Source organism: Adiantum capillus-veneris, chromosome 18 (assembly GCF_014529385.1).
Source record: "Adiantum capillus-veneris isolate H3 chromosome 18, ASM1452938v2, whole genome shotgun sequence".
Lineage (NCBI taxonomy): Eukaryota > Viridiplantae > Streptophyta > Polypodiopsida > Polypodiales > Pteridaceae > Adiantum > Adiantum capillus-veneris.
Window position 1 is genome coordinate 149,157,457 of NC_140948.1, and position 19,694 is coordinate 149,177,150.

The following is a 19,694-nucleotide window of genomic DNA, read 5'->3' on the forward strand; positions in this document are numbered from 1 at the left end:
GATCCTGCTGATGTCACTCTTTACCAAACTGCTGTTTGCTGCCTCATTTATGTATGCAACACGAGGCCGGATATTCAGTTTGCAATCTCACAGGTCAGCAGATTCATGCATAGACGAGGGTCTAAGCATTGGCAGGATGTCAAGAGGATTTTCCGCTACTTGAGCGGCACTGTACATTTTGGCTTATTTTATCCCAAAGGGGGATCATTGCTGCCAGACTTACATGCTCTTTCGGACTCAGATTGGGCCGAGTGTCCACAAGTGGTTTTTGTTTCATGCTTGGCAGTTCATGTATATCATGGTTAAGCAATAAGCAACCTACTGTGGGCACTTCCAGTTGTGAGGCTGAGTACAGGGCAATCTTCACAGCTACGGTTGAGTGTGTATGGCTCAGACGCCTTATGGCTGATTTGGGTGTTGGACGGGACACTGCCAACACCATCTACACTGACTGTGAGAGCGCATTGGCGGTTGCGAGAAACCGAGTTTTTCATGCTCGCACAAAGCACATTGAGGTGCATTACACTATGTCAGGGAGAGGTTCTCAGCAGGAGATATCAGCTTGGCTTATGTGCCAACACATGACAACCTTGTAGATCTTTTCACAAAGGCATTGTCTCGTGAGAAGTTCGAAGCTTTCCGCAAAGCTTTGGGCTTACTCCCCTTTGTGGACTGATCATGTCCTCAGGGCATGGCACTTCCCTTTCCTCTATGTGCCAGCTCTCGTTCACGGCATCACTCCAGGGGGGATTTGTTACCATATACATGTGGTAGTGATGTGTGTGAACACACTTAGGACCGTCGAGGCATTTTTTCCCTCTTTAGGAGGTTTTTTCTCCCGTGCATTGGATATACGCCCATCATTCTAGGACTATCCATCTTTCCATTGCACACTAAGTAATACACTCTCTGTTGTGTGCCTTGAGCTTCCTTCGTCTTCTCCAAGTTGTGTACATTTCCCTGCTACCCTAATTCCAACACGGCAAGTAGCCACATTTACAACAGCAGGAAGTCCTGTCGAGGCGGTCACCTTCTACGTCTATCTGGGAGTCACCTTCACTAGCAGACAAGGCCCCTTTTCCATGGCACATGCTGCCATTGATAGACTCACCCGAGGATATGCAGCTTTGGCCATGTTAGAGCGGAGATGTCATCAAGCACACTTTCAGGAGTCCCGCACAAAGGGGTGGCTATTTGATGCTTTAGTCCTCCCAGCCCTGATGTACACAACAACAATGTGGACACTCGGGTTGACAGATAGCCAGTGGGCACGGATCAAGAGACCACAGGTACATATGATCTCTCGCTTGTTTCGAGACAAGCACACGGTGCCACAGAACATCATCAGGGTAGAGCTTGCTACCCCCCCCCCCCCCCCCCCCCCCCCCCCCCCCCCCTCAATGGTAGTGGAGGCACTCTTTCAGATGGTCTGCTTTATCCATAGAGTGAGAGAGCTCCCGATTGATAGACTCACACGGTGAGCATTTAAGTCAACCATACAGATAGCAGTCTGGATATGACAGAGCTTGGTACACCTAGGTTAGAGCCTGGTTCAGGGCACATGGCCTCAATCTCAAGAGCTTGCTACCATTCTAGTATGACCCCGACTCACCCCAGGTTCATCTCTCATGTAGTGAGAGAAACATAGTGCTCCGTAAGGATCTCTGGCAGCTATATATCAAACAGACTTGAATCACATCTCCTCTTCAACAAAAGATGTCACACTACAGAGATCATTTCCTTACCATACTCGAGGACGGGTGGAGGTTCATATAGCGGCCACGCTATATGAACGTCTACATGCCACACAGCTCACAGGTGGCGATTGGTCAGCTTAACTAGCGATAGAGGTGGGGCGAGCTCATGACATTCCCATGGAGGAGAGAGTCTATCGAATATGCAAAGGGGAGGGGGAGAGTGAGGAGCATTTTGTTTGCAGATGCAGAGCTTATGACAATATTAGAGGCAAATACGAGTCATTATTGAGAGGGCAACCTATCCCAGTGAGATCATGCACTCTCAAGATCAAAGAGAGTTGGGACGCTACCTGCTAGAGATATAGAGGCACAAGAGATACAGTACTGTAGCCACATACAGAGACACAGGTGGTGACATGCCCCACGACTCCACCACAGGCAAATCAAGGATATCTAGACCCGAGAATGTTGAGTTGTTGAGGAGCCCAGATGATGGCTCACCAACCTGTATTCATTCGAGCAGCCCTTGCTCTTGATCCTCCCATGTACCACATTTTGCACCCCCTTATTAGCACAAGATGGGGCTAGCTAGCTTGATGCATCTGCATGGCTGTACTACTCTGGGCATATAGATATGCACATATCCCTAGTACTAGAGCTCCATCCCCTCCCCCCCTCCCCAATAGATCCCATCACACACCAAGGTTTTCTCTTTATTTTGTACCAGTTTGGATTGTATTGTCTTTTCTGATAGATGGAAGATACACACATGTATACTTGATTTGTCTCATAGGTTGACTTCGGCTCACATAAACGTTAATTTTTTTTTGTTCTCTCTCTCTCTCTCTCTCTCTCTCTCTCTCTCTGTGATAATAAAAAGAGGAAAATGGTATAACCTTTCTATCACCCAAGTGTGGTAGATTGGTTATGCCATTTCCCTCTTGAATCGCAGGTCTTGACTTCAACTCTCCTTGTCGGATAGACCTTTAAGGTCTCTTGGGATAGTTTCCTACGATATTAAAACAATCTTCTTCTTCTTCTTCTTCTGTGTGTGTGTGTGTGTGTGTGTGTGTTGGGGGGGGGGGGGGGGGCAAGAAAAAGGGTTGTATTCTGTACAAGAGACCTCTAGAGATGCTCAATGGCCTATCATCCAAAGAAAAAAGCAAGGTAATGATGTGTAGGCTATGTAAACGTCAAGGCGGTCTGTACGACTAGTGTAGAATGAACCGTTGGGGAGGTGCATAATGCCATGTGAAGCCATGTGAAAAGAACCGCCAATCTCGCCCCTGCGCACAACGAAGGCCATTGCCACTCCCACCAATCCCAGTCCAATTGAAAAAGGGGCTTTCCTTGCCAAATCCACAATCTCCAAAGTGGTGCCTCCTCAATAGGGGTCACCACATGATCTCCTCCAAAAGAGCCTACTGCTCTAATAGGTTGCCAATGAGCAGTCAATTGTTGATCATCACCCTAAAACTCCAATCTAATGTGAATTCCAATTTCTCAATCTAAATGTGACAAAGTCTCTCAGGTGTCAACCTCGCGCTCAACCAAAAACTCATCTCCTAGAAACACCTCGAGCTGCCGACGTGTGCAACACAAATGGTCTTGTAACTCACGTTCCCTTCGTAAGAGGCCGTGTTTGCCGCTCTGCAACTATCTGTTGTCTAAAAGCTTAGAAAGACGCATTGATGCACGTGTTGGGTTAAAAGCCCAAAATAACTGCTTTTGTACACTTTACGTACATTTTTATACTTTGTCCAGGTTCAATGTGAACTTGGACACATTTTTAAAAGGTCACTTATAATAAAAGTGGAAAACTCACAACTCAACAGTAGTGAGTTTTCCCAAAAACGTATGAGCCTCTCTCTCTCTGTAACTTCGATCCCTAGTGCTACCCCCTTCTTGCACCCACGCCTGGCTGCACTCGGCTCAATCCTGCACTCTGCCACCGCGTGCATCTTCCGGTAGCCTCTGCTTTGCGCTTTCAATTGGTATCAGAGCTCTAGGGTTCAAAATAGGATCTGCACAGTCTACTGGACAGCAAGTTAAATTTGCTCTCCCGTGACCAATTTTGCTTCCATCGTGAAGCCCCTTGTTTCCGGGGTCAAGAAGGTCACCAAAATAGCCAAAACAGCCCAAAACAGGTCGTTTTTAGGTCAAAACAGGTGATTTACAGGTTATTACTGGTTAAAACAGCAATACGCAGGTGTACCAAATTTGTGGGATTACATGTATTGATGTTTTGTGCGAGGATTTGAGTGAAAAGCTGAGTACAGGTGATTTAAATCGTATATTCAGCCGGAAATTTATATTTGGATAGTTTCATGTAAAGAAATTGTGGTCTATCGTATGCAAAGTCTTATGGTTGCTCCTATTTGCTGAAATTTTTAGCCTATTGCATCTCTTTTGTATACACACTTGTGGTTGAGCTAAGATGGCTTCTACCTCTTTCGCATCTGACACTAAAAGTTTGATGGAAATCAAACGGTTCGATGGTCAAGGCTTCGACCTCTGGCAAGAACGCATGCAAGGTATCCTTTTCTTAAAGGATTGTGAAGATGCATTGGAAGAGAATAAGCCGCAAGGTTTGTTTGATGAAGAGTGGGCCAAGTTGAATAAGAAGGCTATGGTCTACATCAAAATGGCTATCAATGATGACATTTTGACGGACATCAAGCGTTTGGACTCTGCTTATGCAATATGGCAAAAGCTAAAGTCCAATTATGAGCACACCACGCTTGTGAACCAGGTGCATTTGATGCGAAAGTTGGTGAATATGCAGTTTGATGACTCGAAGTCAGCTTCTGAGCATTTGAGTGCTTTTATAGGTGTGTTGAGTCAGTTGTAGGACAGTGGGCTTCAACAATTTGACGATAAGCTGAAAGCTATTTTCTTGCTTAAGACATTGCCAGATACTTGGGAAACATTGGTTGTCTCCTTGAGCAACAGTCCCACCCTCATGTATGACGGTGTGAGAGGGTCTATTCTCAATGAAGAGATTAGACGCAAGTAGTGGGGAAGGTGGCAGTTCTGTCTACAATGCAAGAGGTAGAAATCAAAAGCGTGATGCGGGCAACATGACTTAAAATAGAAGTAAGAGCAAGACAAAGGATAAGGATGTCACTTGCTATCAATATGGCAGAAAGGGTGAAGAAAGATGAGAAGAAAGGGGAAAAATCAGCAGGTGATTCCTCCAAGAAATGTTGAAAATGCTCTAGTGTGGTCATTGAGGAGTTGTCAGACGTTGAGGAAATTTTGGCTGCGGCTTTATGCCCCTCAGATTTGGTGATAGCTAATGCAGAAGACATGCTTATCTCGAAGAAAGATGTCATTGATGCATTGCTTAGTGCTAATGATGGCCTATCTCAGTCTTGGATAGTAGACTCTGGTACTTCTTTCCATGTGACTCCATCTTTGGGGTGTTTTGCTACATATGCTACATGCAATTATGGCAAGGTGTACCTTGGTGATAATTTTTCTTGCAATATTGAGGGAATGGGTACCATGCGTTTGGCTCTTAACAATGGTCAAGAGCTTGTATTGAATGATGTCAGGTTTGTACCAGGCATTAAGAAAAGTTTGCTATCTGTTGGCTAGTTAGATGCACATGGTTATACTACCATCTTTGCCGGGGGTTCGTGGAAGTTTCTTAAGGGCTCTATGCTTGTTGCAAAAGGGTCTCATAGAGGTACTTTGTACTATCTTCGATGCAAAGCTTTGCCTACAAGTTTCTTGTTGTTGTTGAAGTTGCTTCACATACAAAATTGTGGCATAAGAGACTTGGCCATATGAGCCAAAGGAGTATTGATGTGCTTTCCTCTTTGAAGAGGGTTGATATAAAAGACAAAAACTTGGATTTTTGTAACGATTGTCTTTATGGAAAGCAAAAGAAATCTTATTATTACTCTGGTGTCTCTCGCAAAGCTAATCCTCTTGATCTTATTCACTCCGATGTATGCACTATGTGTTAAGTCTTTCGGTGGTGCATTATATTTTATTACATTCATTGATGATTGTACTAGGAAAGGATGAGTGCATTTGTTGAAAAGTAAGAGTGAGACTTTTAATGCTTTTAAGAAGTTTCATGCTTTTGTCACTACTGAAAAGAGTGCTAAGCTTAATGTCTCGGGTCGGACAATAAAGGAGAATATGTATCTGCTGAATTTTAGCGTTTTTGTGATGATAATGGGATTAAAAGGGAGTTGACAACCCCTTATAATCCGTCTTCGAATGGTGTGGCTGAGAGGTACAACCGTACTTTATGTGAGAGAGCGCGTTGCATGTTGTTCACTGCTAATCTTTCCCAAGAGTTTTGGGGAGAGGCATTAAAAACTGCAGTTCATATTTGCAATCGCTCTCCGAATAGTACGCTGAAAAATGACATTCCAGAGGAGATTTGATCTAGCAAACCTGCCTCTTATGATCATTTGAGAGTCTTTGGTTGCGAAGCTTTTGTTCATGTACGCAATGACTTGAGAAAGAAGCTTTATATGAAGTCCATTAAAGGAGTCTTCCTAGGTTATGGAAAAGAAGGTGAAATGGGCTATAGAGTGTGGTTACCACAATTTAGAAAGGTAATCGCAGCCGAGATGTAGTGTTTAGTGAGGCAAAATTGCTTAAGAATGCTACAAAATCTGATGCTGACAAGAAAACAGTCAGATTTTAGCCTTTTGTGCCACCCATTGATGTTGAAAAAGAGCCTCATGATGCATTGCCGCAAGCTGAAATTGATAATCAACCGGTTAACCTTGAGCCAGAAGAGGTAGGACATGATATTGATGCGCCTAATGAGGATGGACAGCCACCTGAATTGGCCGAAAAGGATTTTCAGTAGCATGATAGAGCTGAAAATGAGTTGCCTCATGATGTAGAACAGTTGCCTGAGAATGTAGATCATTGGGTACGCAGGTCAACTCGTTTGAGAAGGCAACCGCAGAGATTTAATCCCTCTTTGCATCATGTAATGTTGACAGATGAGGGTGAACCTCTTACTTATAAAGAGGCTAAGTCATGTGAGTCAAGCAGTAAGTGGGAGCTTGCAATGCAAGAGGAAACAAAATCCTTGTATGCAAATGATACTAGGGATTTTGTGCCATTGCCTAAAGGGAAAAAGGCTCTTTCTAACAAATGGGTGTACAAGATAAAGATTGTGGATGAAAAACCCAAGTACAAGGCAAGATTGGTTGCAAAAGGATATGTACAGAACGAAGGAATTGTTTTTCAAGAAATCTTTTCCCCTGTTGTAAAGCTTACAACGTTACGTGTCCTTTTTGCTCTCGTTGCGGTGCTTGACTTGGAATTGAATCAAATGGATGTAAAGACAACGTTTTTGCATGGTCACATTGAGGAGGACATATACATGAAACAATCTGAGGGTTTGGAACTAGTATGCAAACTGAAAAGGGCTCTGTATGGTTTGAGACAATCATCACGGTAGTGGTATAAGAAGTTTGACACTTTTATGCTGTCTCAAGGCTTTAAACGCAGCCATGCAAATCATTGTTTGTATACGAAAAGGGATGAAGATGGTAGCCCTATCATACTTGTTCTCTATGTTGATGACATGCTGCTTGCCGGGAAACATAAGACTAGTCTCGATGCTCTGAAGCGTAAGCTAAATTCAACATTTGCTATGAAGGATTTGCGTGATGCATAGAATATTTTGGGCATGCGTATTAAAAGAGATAGATAGCTGAAATTGTCACGTGACACATCCAACCCTATGTGTTCGTGGACAAGCTACAGCATGACAAGGGTTCAGTCAGTCCAGTCAATCTAGCTTAGGAAGCGTTCTGGTACTTTTGTGAGTCTGTTCGCAGACCGTGCATGCCTAGGCACTTAGCGTAGATGCATATCCTCTGGTTGCACACAACATGATCATCAGCATTACCATCAGAATTCATCAGGAGCATTTTCCAGTGCATTAAAACCTATTTTTTCTATTTTTGACATTTTTCACTTATTTATTAAGTGACTTTTGTTGGGAACTGAGCAGGGCAAAACGGGTAAGATAATATTTAAGGAAACCAGGGCTAGCACCATTTGGCAGAAGAGCAAGGAGAACACAGGCACAAGTGCAGCAGGTTCCCCCTCTCTCTCTCAAGCAATACTTCTCCCCCCTTTGTTGACGTCTCTCCAAGCAACTCCAGCGTTTCCCTCTCAGGCTCCTTGGTGTTTTCAGCAGCTAGCTTCATCACCAATAGCCTCAGCTTGTACAACGTTTTTCAGCCAGCCTGAACAGCGTTTTCCAGCCAACCCATTCAGCATTTTTCATGCAATAGCAGGCAGCGTTTTTTTAGCAGAAACTCAGCCACTCTTAGCGTTTTTGGACTGCAGTAGAACAACGATTTTCAGCAGCATATAAGAGATCAGCAGATAGCGTGTTTGAAGCAACAAAATTCAGCCAAAATAGTGTTTCCTTCATCACCCTTTTCAGTAGAAGATTAGAGTCAAGTCGTCGCCGTCGACCTCATCCTAGTGCACATTGCATCATAGTCCTCAAGTGCATTAGAGTCTTGTACCGGTTGTGCAATCAATAATAGATCACTCTCGCCATTGAGAGTGGGGCCGTCGGAGGAGGGTTTTACAACTTTCCGGTGTCGTATTCTCTTCTTTCTCTATCTCTCAGTCTCATGCACCTTCACGCATAGTGTCTATTCACTTTGTCTGTGATCACTTGCACTCTCTCATTAAAGCACGGAAGGCTCTCCCTTCCCTAAGAACAAGGAATCTTGAGCACAGTTCGGAGCACTCATACTTCGGAGCACTCATACTGAGAAAGAATATCATTCATTCCGCTGCACCTTACATTGGTATTAGAGCTTTGACAGTGTTCTGTATCGCTCAAGGAAAGAACCACATAATTTTTTTTTGCTTGTTGCGGTCGCACGTAACCTAAGTCCTTTTGGGCGTGTCGATTCCTAATCGTGTTTTTGAAGAGTGACAGGAAACCCAAGAAAGAAGGGCTTGTCCAGCCTCCCCTTGTGCCTCTTTTCACTCATTGAGAGCGGACCGTGCACTTAGCGGCCGGCCAATCGACGTGAGGTGGGAAAAAGCAACCTTGGTGTGAGCGCAAGGCCACCAAGGGGTGCGCCCGCGGAAAAGAGAAGAACTCGGGTGAACAGAAGATCCTTCTCTAACACAGATTGCAAGTGAAAGAAGAACCTCAAGAACCTCAAGAACTCAAGTCCCCCAAGAACCCAAGTTCCTCGAGAACTTAAGAACCAAGATTACAGTGTATTGTCATCACCCGAAGCGGAATGGATACTTCGCATGGAGGTGGTGAGCATGGGAGTTGCGAAGAAGAGTTTTTCCCACCAGGAGGTTTTTCAGACCCTCTCCCTTCCCCATCTACGCCACGGATTGTACCAAATCCTACGGAGGCGATGTTCAAGTCGATGATGGAGATGATGGCACAACAACAAGAAACGAATCGCGTTGCGATGGCACAACTAGAAAGAAAAGCAGAACGACAAGAAGCCTTGGAGCGTGAACGCCAAGACAGACAAGAAACCTTGGAGCGTGAACGCCAACTCAAACAAGACACCTTTGAGCGTGAGTGTTATCAAGCGCGCTTGGCGGCTGAAGAACGACAGGCAGAGCGTGCAGCACAGAGTGAACAACGCATGCAAGAGTTTGTACGACATGTTCTCACCTCGAAGTCCGAGCCAACCAAAGATGTTGGTAGTTTCTCAAGTGGCGCAAGCCGAGATTTGGACTCCAACAACCCAGTCACAGAGAAGATCCAGTTCAGTAAGTATGATGGTAAGATGGATGCTACGGTTATTCATTCTTGGTTGCATCAATTTAATGCTTATTTTGCGACAACTAAGAAGATAGGAAATAGCAAAGTTTTGACGACAACTATGTACCTTGCCGGTGATGCCATGAATTGGTACCACGCATGGCAAGAGGCACAGTTAGCCGCACACCTAGAGGAAGCCGACGAATTCACGCCCCCCTCTTTCAGTTGGGCCGATTTCCAAGACAAGCTCAAGGCGCGATTTATGCCACCTCAGTACCTCGCACGATTGAAGGACGATTGTCGCGCTCTTAAGAAAAATGGTATGTCAATTATGTCTTTCTCTAATCGGGTTTTGCAGCTCGGCACTCAATTACGCAAATCGGATGCGGAGCGCAAGGAGGCATTGTTATGAGAGCTTTGGCAGTGTTCTGTATCACTCAAGGAAAGAACCACAAGAACCACATAATTTCTTTTTGCTTGTTGTGCTCGCACGTAACCCAAGTCCTCTTGGGCGTGTCGATTCCTAATCGTGTTTTTGAAGAGTGACAGGAAACCCAAGAAAGAAGGGCTTGTCTAGCCTCCCCTTGTGCCTCTTTCCACTCATTGAGAGCGGACCGTGCACTTAGCGGCCGGCCAATCGACGTGAGGTGGGAGAAAACAACCTTGGTGTGAGCTCAAGGCCGCCAAGGGGTGCGCCCGCGGAAAAGAGAAGAACTCGGGTGAAGAGAAGGTCCTTCTCTAACACAGATTACAAGCGAAAGAAGACCCTCAAGAACCCCAAGAACCTCAAGACCCTCAAGAACCCCAAGAACCTCAAGATCCCTCAAGATCCCTCAAGAACTCAAGAACCAAGACCCACAAGAACCTAAGTTCCTCTTGAACTTACGAACCCACGACTTCAGTGGATGGTCATCACTCGAAGCGGAATGGATACGTCGGAGGTGATGAGCATGAGAGAGGCGAAGAAGAATTTTCCCCACCAGGAGGTTTTTCCGACCCTCCCCCTTCCCCATCTACGACAAGGATTGCACTAACTCCTATGGAGGAGTTGAAGCAGTTGTTTATGGAAAGGAAGTTAGAACGCGAAGAAAGGAAAGCAGAAAGAGAAGCAGAAAGAAAGGCCTACAAAGAAAGAAGAGGCAACAGGAGTATTGCTCACAGGCAACTTCTCAGCAGGACCCCAAGATCCCTATCGTTTTTGCTCCGCAGCAGATGGGCTAGCGTTTTTTGGACAAGAACCCAAATCAGCCAGCGTTTTTGCTTCTGTATCATCATGGTGACAGAACCACAGCAGATCAGCCCCAGCGTTAGCAGATTCCCGCTGCAGGAAGATTTTCAGCCCTAGCGTTTTTGCATCTGCAAGACATTTTAGCGTTGTTGCAGATCTTTGCGACCAAATCAGCCCTAGAACCAGCGTTTTCAGTTTTCAGCAGTGAGTTACCGTAGAAGAAGTCCCGAACCTCGCAGATCTCACCTTTCCGCAACAGATCCTCGCCGCACGGTCAGATCCCGCGAAGTTTGCAGATTCAGTCCGGAAAATGCAGATTTCAGCATTTGCGTTTTCAGCGCGTCGTCGTGGCATCTTCGTTTCATCGACATCGTCACCGACAAAGAGCCAGATTTCAGCAGATAAAGATTTGCAGATTTCAGCCATTAGCGTTTTGAGATTTCAACCCATCTCGTCGTCGTCCTCATCATCGTGGACATCATTGGCAAGTCCAAGCATTGTAGAGATTTGTGCAATCATAAGTAGACCGCTCTCGCCATAGAGAGTGGGGCCCTTAGAAGAGGGTTTGACAACTGATTTGGTGTCGTATTCTCTTCTCTCTCTATCTCTCAGACTCATGCACCTTCATTCACAATGTTCATCCGCTTTGTTTGTGTCCATTGCACTCTCTCTCTAAAGGAACAGAAGGCTCTCCCTTCCCTAAGTAAAAGGAACCCTTGAGCACAGTTCGGAGCACTCATCTTGAGCAAAGTTCAACATTCACTTCCGTTGCACCTTACATTGGTATCAGAGCTTTGGCAGTGTTCTGTATCACTCAAGGGAAGAACCACAAGAACCACATAATTTTTTTTTGCTTGTTGCGGTCGCACGTAACCTAAGTCCTCTTGGTCGTATCATTTCCTAATCGTGTTTTTAAAGAGTGACAGGAAACCCAAGAAAGAAGGGCTTGTCCAGCCTCCCCTTGTGCCTCTTTTCACTCATTGAGAGCGGACTGTGCACTTAGCGGCCGGCCAATCAACGTGAGGTGGGAAAAAGCAACCTTCGTGTGAGCGCAAGGCCGCCAAGGGGTGCGCGCCCGCGGAAAAGAGAAGAACTTGGGTGAGGAGAAAATCCTTCTCTAACACAGATTGCAAGCGAAAGAAGAACCTCAAGACCCTCAAGAACCTCAAGAACTCAAGACCCCCAAGAACCCAAGAACCCAAGTTCCTCGGGAACTTAAGAACCAAGATTATAGTGTATGGTCATCACCCGAAGCGGAATGGATACTTCGCATGGAGGTGGTGAGCATGGGAGTGGCGAAGAAGAGTTTTCCTCACCAAGAGGTTTTCCGACCCTCCCCCTTCCCCATCTACGCCACCGATTGTACCAAATCCTATGGAGGCGATGGTCAAGTCGATGATGGCACAACAACAAGAAACGAATAGCGTTGCGATGACACAACTAGAAAGAAAAGCAGAACGACAAGAAGCCTTGGAGTGTGAACGCCAAGACAGACAAGAAACCTTGGAGCGTGAATGCCAACTCAGACAAGACACCTTTGAGCGTGAGCGTGATCAAGCGCGCTAGGCGGCTGAAGAACGTCAAGCAGAGCGTGCCAGTGTTACCAGGGAACGCCTCCCTATGGGTTGGGAACGCCGGAACAGCGTTCCGGAGGGTCTTCATGGCCCGGAATGGCCAGACGTTCCGCAGGGGTTTTTGGTACCGGAACGGCCAGCCCGGAACGGCCCGAAACGGCTCGGAACGGCCCGGAACGGCTGGGAATGGCAGATTTTCAGATTTTTGAGCTTTATCTTGTGAGGCTCCCTTTTCTTAAATGCCCTTCCCCCCACCCCTTACCTTCACAGTGCACACAAGCTCTCAAGGGTGAAAGCTCAAGCTCTACCCTCTCGAGTCTCGAGTCTTGACTCTCAAGCTCTAGCCTTGTTAGTCGGCAAGGCTCTCTCCCTCTCCCCCTCTCTCTCAAGCTCTCTCGAGAGTCGAGTCTCCCACTTTTAAGCTCTCTCTCTCTCTCTCTCTCTCTCTCTCTCTCTCCGCGTCCCTCCCCCCTCAAGCTCTCAAGCCTATACGACATACATTGGCCATAGTAAGGTTGAATGGTCTTCAAATCAAGTTTTCTATGAGTATTAGAGTCAAAGGACTCTGACACTACTATATTTGAATCACACAGAGCTTAAAATTGCATTATTTGGGTGTTTTTATGCCTCCCGTTCCGCGCCGTTCCCGTTCCGGACCCCTCACCGTTCCCCCGTTCCGCGGGGGATCCCGTCGCCGTTCCCGTTCCACGTTCCGGGTAACTATGGAGCGTGCGGCACAGAGTGAACAACGCATGCAAGAGTTTGTACGACATGTTCTCGCCTTGAAGTCCGAGCTAGTCAAAGATGTTGGTAGTTCCTCAAGTGGCGCAAGCCAAGATTCGGACTCCAACAACCCTGTCACAGAGAAGATCGAGTTCAGTAAGTATGATGGTAAGATGGATGCTACGATTATTCCTTCTTGGTTGCATCAATTTAATTCTTATTTTGCGACAACTAAGAAGACAGGAAATAGCAAAGTTTTGACGACAGCTATGTACCTTGCCGGTGATGCCATGAATCGGTACACGCATGGCAAGAGGCGCAATTAGCCGCGCACCTAGAGGAAGCCGACGAATTCACGCCCCCCTCTTTCAGTTGGACCGATTTCCAAGACAAGCTCAAGGCGCGATTTATGCCACCTCAGTACCTCGCACGATTGAAGGACGATTGTTGCGCTCTCAAGAAAAATGGTATGTCAATTATGTCTTTCTCTAATCGGGTTTTGCAGCTCGGCACTCAATTACGCAAATCGGATGCGGAGCGCAAGGAGGCATTCCTTTATGGATTGGACGAGTATATCAAGTTTGATGTGGAGGTACTTGATTCAATCGATCTCCACAAGGCGGTAGCAATTGCTCTCGCAAAGGAGATGAAGCACAATAAGGGAAAGCCTAAGGAGAACAAGACTTCACAACAAGGAATTATAAGAGGATACATCACGGTTGAAGAACAAGTGATTTATGCTAAGGAAGGTAGATGGTATCAATGTCACGTCAAGGGTCACATTAAGAAGGCTTGTCCTAAGCAGCCCCACCTAAAGAACCAAAGGCACCGCACCCACAGCAACCACAAGCACTTTAATGAACCAAGCTGAATTTTCTCATGTCTATTACACACACATTGATGAGTCTCTCATGAAGTGTTATGGTCATGTAAAGGGTCAACGGTTTATCATATTGTTTGATCCAGGCAGTATGTATGATGTGATTAGTGCCTCTCTTGTTGAGAGAGCCCTCCTCCTCTCGAGGTTTCTGGCTTCGCTCCTGGTATGGACTCTCTCATCACGAAAGAGTGCCTTGATATGCTGTTTACAGTTCAACAAGCTGCTTTCCGCAGAAAATTTCTCGTGTCTCCTCTTTCAGGGTGTGATATGCTTTTGGGCATTAGATGGTTTCGTGAGCATAACCCTCTCATTGATTGAGAGGCTAACACTCTCACATTAAATGCCAAGACTGACGTCCCCATCATCATTCGTGCTGAGGAGGGTTTGCATTCTTTGCCTCTCATTTCTCATGTGCAGGTAAAGCGTGAATTACGACGAGGAGCACAAGCGGCATTCATCTATGCTGCTCCAATTTCTCAGAGCATTCAGGCTCCAACCAAGTATTCAGATTTGTTTACCAAGTTTAAGCATCTCTTTTTGCAGGATGATCTTCCACCCCATCTCCCACTCGAGTGGCCGGAGGACCATCGCATTGAGCTTATCGAGGAAGCACAGCCTCTCAGTAAGGCTCCCTACCGTTTGAACAAGACACAGGAGAAAGAGTTAGAGCGACAACTCATGGAGTTGGTAGCCAGAGGATTCATACGTCCTAGTGTAAGTCCTTTTGGTGCTTCTATTTTGTTTGTTCGCAAGAAGGATGGTTCGTCTCGTTTGTGTGTTGATCACAGGGCTTTGAACAAGATGACCGTCAAGAACGAGTTTCCGATGCCTCGCATTGAGTATATCCTTGATAGGTTGAATGGGGAAAAGGTTTTCAGAAAGGTCGATCTCAAGAGTGGATACCATCAAGTACGGGTATTCAAAGGCGATATCTTCAATACCGCTTTTCGCACCGAGTGAGGGCAATGGGAGTATATTGTTATGCCTTTTGGATTGACCGGTGCCGTGGGTACATTTAATCGTCTCATGGTAGGCCGTTTTGGCGATACGGTCGGTGTATGCGTGCTCATCTTTTTGGATGATATTCTCATGTTTTCTGCATCGTGGGAACAACATGAAAGGGATGTCGAAAGGATACTAACCCGTTTGGATGAGTGTCAGTTGTACATTATAACTAAGAAGTAATCATGAAGCAACGTCTTAAGCAAGTTGAAAAGAAGTGTCCCAAGTTGTCTTTTCGAATGTATGGCCCATTTCTAGTTATTAAAAACGTAAATGAGGTTTCAATGAAATTGCAGTTGCCTAACTCATGGTCAATGCACAATGTTTTCCATGTTTCTTGGTTTAAAGTGTTTCAGGGAACACCTCCAAAGGACATTTCGAAAGAAGAAGAACCGGAGATCATCGATGAAGCTGGTCATGGAGCCGGAGCAAGTGTTGTTGCATCAGTTTCGACATGGTTCGAGGAAGCAAGTGAGACAATCCTTTTTGAAGTTCAAGGATCGAGGGACCCACGAAGCAGTGTGGGTCAACGAAGAGTTTTTCAAAGATTACCAAGAGTTGTTGGCAGACTACAAGGAAGCCATGCAGCTCGGTACCAGTACCTCACTTTAAAAAGGAGGGGATGTCACGTAACACATCTAACCCTATGTGTCCGTGGACAAGCTACAGCATGACAAGGGTTCAATCATTCCAGTTAGTCTAGCTTAGGAAGTGTTCTGGCACTTTTGTGAGTCTGTTCGTAGACCGTGCATGCCCACGCACTTAGCGTAGATGCATATCCTCTGGTTGCACACAGCATAATCATCAACATTACCATCAGAATCCATCATGAGCATTTTCCAGTGCATTAAAACCCATTTTCCCTATTTTTGACATTTTCCACTTATTTATTAAGTGACTTTTGTTGGGAACTGAGTAGGTCAAAATCGGTAAGATAATATATAAGGAAACCAGGGCTAGCACCATTTGGCAGAAGAGCAAGGAGAACACAGGCACAAATGCAGCAGGTTCCCCCTCTCTCTCTCAAGCAAGACTTCTCCCCCCTTTGTTGGCGTTTCTCCAAGCAACTCCAGCGTTTCCCTCTTAGGCTCCTTGGCGTTTTCAGCAGCTAGCTTCATCGCCAATAGCCTCAGCCTATACAACGTTTTTCAGCCAGCCTAAACAGCGTTTTCCAGCCAGCCTGTACAACGTTTTTCAGCCAGCCTATTCAGCGTTTTTCATGCTACAGCAGGTAGCGTTTTTTCAGCAGAAACTCAGCCACTCTTAGCGTTTTTGGACGGCAGTACTACAACGATTTTCAACAGCATATAAGAGATCAACAGATAGCGTGTTTGAAGCAACAGAATTCAGCCAAAACAGCGTTTCCTTCATCATTTATGCCTTTAAGTGGGAGGTTGTTGGGTTAAAGGCTCTAAATAACCCCTTATGTACACTTTATGTACATTTTTATACTTTGTTCAAGTTCAATGTGAACCTGGACACATTTGTAAAAGGTCACTTATAATAAAGGTGGAAAACCCACAACTCAACATTAGTGAGTTTTCCTAAAAACGTACGAGCCTCTCTCTCTCTCTCTCTCTCTCTCTCTCTCTGTGTGTGTGCAACTTCAATCCCTAGCGCTACCCCCTTCCTGCACCCACGCCTGGCTGCATCTGGCCCAATCCTGCACTCCTTCACCACGCATCTCCCGGTAGCCTGTGCTTCGCGCTTTCAGCATATAGCTAGATGAGACGCCGGATCTGCAAAATTAATGTGCATCCAAACATCGTGAATCAACTAATACAATGAAGCATCATGTAATACCAAGTTAGGTATGCAAAATCCTTGTCTAGGCAAAGTCTGAAATCTCAAATGCAAAGAAAATGGGGCATGATTAGAGAGCATCAGAGACATGTGGAGAATCAGATTGGTTCACTAAAGTACTTGTGGTAGCTGTTGGTGCTTGGGGTTCTTTAAGTGGTGTTGTCTTAGGACATGTCTTCTTTATATGACCCTTGACGTGACATTGATAACATCGACCTTCCTTTGCATAAATGATTTGTTCTTCTGGCATTATGTATCCTCCTATAATTCCTTGTGCAGCTTTTTCATATGGGTTAGCTTAGGTTTAGCAAGTGTTTTAGCTTTACCCTTAGATTCATTTTGAGAGGTCTTTTTCGAAGGATTAGAGGAAGATGGACTAGAAGAGTTACCATTCTTACCATTCTGTGGGTTCTGAGGATTCTAAGAGGTTTTGTGAGAAGACTTGTTCTCCTTCGGGCTTTCCTTTGTTGTGCTTCATCTCCAGCGCGAGAGCGATCGCTACCGCCTTGTTGAGATCTATTGGGTCGAGGACTTCGACATTGAACTTGATATACTCGTCCAACCCGAAAAGGAATGCCTCTTTGTGCTCTTCATCCGATTTGCGTAATTGGGTGCCGAGTTGCAAAACACGGTTAGAAGAATACATAACTGGCAAAGTAAGCATTAAATTGGTGCAACCAAGAATGAATAGCATTTGCATCCATCTTACCGTCATACTTACTGAACGTCAACTTCTCAGTGACTTGATTGTTGGAGTCCGCATCTGTACTTGTGCTACCTGATGAACCGTCCACATCCTTGATTGGCTCGGATTTCAAGGTGAGTACTTGTAGGAAAAACTCTTACATGCGTTGGTCTCTTTGCGCCTCACGCTCTAATTCCAAAGCCGCTCGTCTTTCTTAGGCCGCTATGCGTTGAGCTTCGCGCGCTTGCTTGCACTGAAGCTCAATGCGCTTGCTCGTGCTGAAGCTCCGTAGCTGCTCTTCTTTCTTCGTGATCGCGATCCATGGTGGCGCGTTGCGCCTCTTGTTGTAGCATCATGTCCATCATCGACTTGGCCAAAGCCTCCATAGGATTTGGTGCAACGTGGCGTAGATGGGGATGGGGGAGGATCAGGGAACAATCCTCGTGGTGTAGAAACTTCTTCTTCTCCGACTCCACTCTCATCACCTTCACGCAAAGTATCCATCCCGCTTCGGGTGAGACCATATAATGAGATCTTGGGTACTTGGGTTCTTGGGTTCGTAAGGTACTTGGGTTCTTAGCTTGCAATCTGTGTTTGAGAAGGCTTCTCTCTTACCCGAGCTCGACTCTTCCGTGCGGGCGCACCCCTCGGTGGCCTTGCGCTCACACCACCAAAGTTGCCTTTTCCCACCTCACGTCGATTGGCCGGCCACTAAGTGCACAGTCCGCTCTCAATGAGTGAAAAGAGGAACAAGGGGAGGCTCAACAAGCCCTTCTTTATTGGGTTACCTGCCACTCTTCAAAAACACGATTAGGAATTGACATGCCCAAGTGGACTTGGGTTATGCGCCATTGCAACAAGCAAAAAATTTCTGTTGTTCTTTCCTTGAGTGATACAGAACACTGCCAAAAAGCTTTGATACCAATGTAAGGTGCAGCAGCAGTGAATGTTGATATTGGTTAAGATGAGTGCTCCGAATTGTGCTCAAGGGTTCCTTTTACTTACGGAAGGGAGAGCCTTCCGTTCTTCTTAGAGAGAGAGTGCAATGATCACAAACAAAGTGAATGCTACTGTGAATGAAAGTGCTGAGAACGAGAGAGAGAGAGAGAGAAGAATACGACACTTAACGGTTCTCAAACCTTCCTCCAAGGGCCTCCTCTCTATGGTGAGAGAGGTCTATGCTATGGATTGCACAAATTTGATACAGTGGTCTAGATGCAATGGACTTGCCTACGATGTCGACGATGAGGACGGGCTGAAAATCTGAAAACGCTGACCTTCTGCTGAATATTGTCACTGTGTTGGCGAGGATGGCGATGGTGACGACTTGACGATGATGCGCTGAAAACGCAGATGCTGAAATCTGCAAACAGCGGGCTGAAACTGAAAACGTTGGCTGATCCGACGACATGGTGAGGATCTGCTGTGCGTAGGTGAGATCTACGAAGCTAAGGGGTCGATTTGCAAGGGCTAAGGGCTGGAAATTGAAAACGCTAACCTGTATGGTTGAATCGGAGTGTTGATGATTGAAAACGCTAGGCAATCTGCAAGATGCAAAAATGCTAGGCCCGATCTGCAATCTGCAAACGCCAAGTGCTTGGATCTAAAAACGTTGGCTGATCTGGGATGTCCAAAAGCGCAAAGGTGTCTTGATGGTTGAAAACGTTGAGGCTCTCTGCCGGTCTTGTTGAGAAGATGTGTATGAACTTCTGCTGCTCTTCTGCCTTCTAGTGAGCGCCCCCCCTTTGCTTATATAGCTGGATAAGACTGGGTCGAGCAGTCTTCCCAACAGCCCCACGACCTTATAAAATGGGAAATAAAAATGATAAAAATACCAAATAATGTATTGCCCCAAAATTGGGTACACTAACTGGAAAGTGAACATGCTAGTTGGTACTGGGTTGTGCAATCAGAGGATATGCAACTACACTAAGTGCCTGAACATGCACGGCCTGCGCACATGCTCACAAACGTGCCATAACACTTCCTAGGCTAACCTGAACCGTAGACCTGAGATAGCTTGTCCACATGCACATAGGATTAGATGTGCACGTGACATGTTTGTTTTGGACACACCTATGGACTCGTTAAAGGAGTTCATACGAGATATGGCCATGCTCATGGCATATGGGATTCCGACATTCCCAGAGAAGACACCACCATCTTGGGTGGACAGACACTTACCACTTGACCTCGACATGTCAGATCACTTGCTTACACAGAAGCATCTGCATGGACTTGGGAAGAGGATCTTGGATCTCTTCCTGGACAGGTTCATAGCTTGGATCTACAAATTGGAGTGGGACTTCAATGCTTTGGACTCTCTTGGAGAGTTTACGTGCGAGATGCGGGAGA

The 19,694-nt window shown here is 45.9% G+C and overlaps 1 protein-coding gene across 1 annotated transcript in view; it reads left to right on the forward strand.

Annotated features, from left to right (window-relative positions):
- The window catches only part of LOC147436623 (UDP-Glycosyltransferase superfamily protein), a 71,448-nt gene that overhangs the window by 12,651 nt on the left and 39,103 nt on the right, over positions 1-19,694 (forward strand). The window lies entirely within an intron of this gene.